This window comes from Nematolebias whitei, chromosome 16, assembly GCF_014905685.2.
Source record: "Nematolebias whitei isolate Nwh7 chromosome 16, NemWhi1, whole genome shotgun sequence".
NCBI lineage: Eukaryota > Metazoa > Chordata > Actinopteri > Cyprinodontiformes > Rivulidae > Nematolebias > Nematolebias whitei.
This window is the reverse complement of record NC_056513.1, coordinates 29,852,478-29,854,178: the sequence shown is the minus strand read 5'-3', so window position 1 is coordinate 29,854,178 and position 1,701 is coordinate 29,852,478.

Sequence of the window (1,701 nt, the reverse complement as noted above, 5' to 3'; positions counted from 1 at the left end):
GGACACTAAACAAATTGTGAATAAAAACTGAATGCAATGATGTGGAGGTGCCAACATCTAATATTTTATTCAGAATAGAACACAAATCACAGATCAAAAGTTTAAACAGAGAGAATGTATCATTTTAAGGGAAAAATCTGTTGTTTCCAAATTTCATGGCATCAACAAATCCCCAAAAAGTTGGGACAAGACCATTTTTACCACTGTGTGGCATCCCCCTTCTTCTTACAACACTCAACAGACGTCTGGGGACAGAGGAGACCAGTTTCTCAAGTTTAAAAATAGGAATGCTCTCCCATTCATGTCTAATACAGGTCTCTGACTGTTCAATCGTCTTGGGCCTTCTTTGTCGCACCTTCCTCTTTATGATGCGCCAAATGTTCTCTATAGGTGAAAGATCTGGACTGCAGGCTGGCCATTTCAGTACCCGGATCCTTCTCCTACGTAGTCATGATGTTGTGATTGCTGCAGAATGTGGTCTGGCATTATCGTGTTGAAAAATGCAGGGTCTTCCCTGAAAGAGATGACGTCTAGATGGGAGCATATGTTGTTCTAGAACCTGAACATAGTTCTCTGCATTAATGGTGCCTTTCCAGACATGCAAGCTGCCCATGCCACAAGCGCTCATCAATCAACCTTTATTTATACAGGTAAATCCCATTGAGCCTCGAGGACTCATTTACAAGAGAGACCTGATTTCAACAAAGAAAGATGACAACAATGGACAACAGCAACAACAATAAGCAGTTATAAAAACTCATACTACAGTTTTTTTTTTGTTTTTTTGTTGCTCATGCAACCCCATACCATCAGTGATGCAGGCTTCTGAATGGAGCGTTGATAACAACTTGGGCTATCCTTGTCCTCTCTGGTCCGGATGACATGGCGTCCCAGTGTTCCATAAAGAACTTCAAATCGTGACTCATCTGACCACAGAACAGTCTTCCATTTTGCCACACTCCATTTTAAATGACCCCTGGCCCAGTGCAAACGTCTGAGCTTGTGGAGCTTGCTTAGAAATGGCTTCCTCTTTGCATTGTAGAGTTTCTGCTGGCAACGGTGGATGGCACAGTGGATTGTGTTCACTGACAATGCTTTCTGGAAGTATTCCTGAGCCCATTCTGTTATTTTCTTGACAGTGGCATTCCTGTTTGAGGTGCAGTGACGTTTAAGGGCCCGGAGATCACGAGCATCCAGAAGAGTTTTACGGCCTTGACCCTTACGCAGAGCGATTGTTCCAGATTCTCTGAATCTTTTGACGGTTGATGATGATAACTTAAGTCTTTGCTATTTTACGCTGGGTAACACCATTCTGGTATTGCTGCACTATCTTTCTGTGCAACAGTGGTGGAATTGGTGATCCTCTTACCATCTTGGCTTCTGAGAGACACTGACACTCTGAGAAGCTATTTTTATACCCAATCATGTTGTCAATTGACCTAAATAGTGTTAATTGGCCTTCCAGCTGTTCGTTATATGCTCAATTTCCTTTTTCCAGCCACTTATTGCTACTTGTCCCAACTTTTTTGGGATTTGTTGACACTGTGAAATTTTGAATCAACATATTTTTCCTTTAAAATGTTACATTTACTCAGATTAAACTTTTGATCTGTCATCTATGTTATATTACGAATAAAATATTGACATTTGCCATCTCCACATCATTGCATTCAGTTTTTATTCACAATTTGTTTAGTGTCC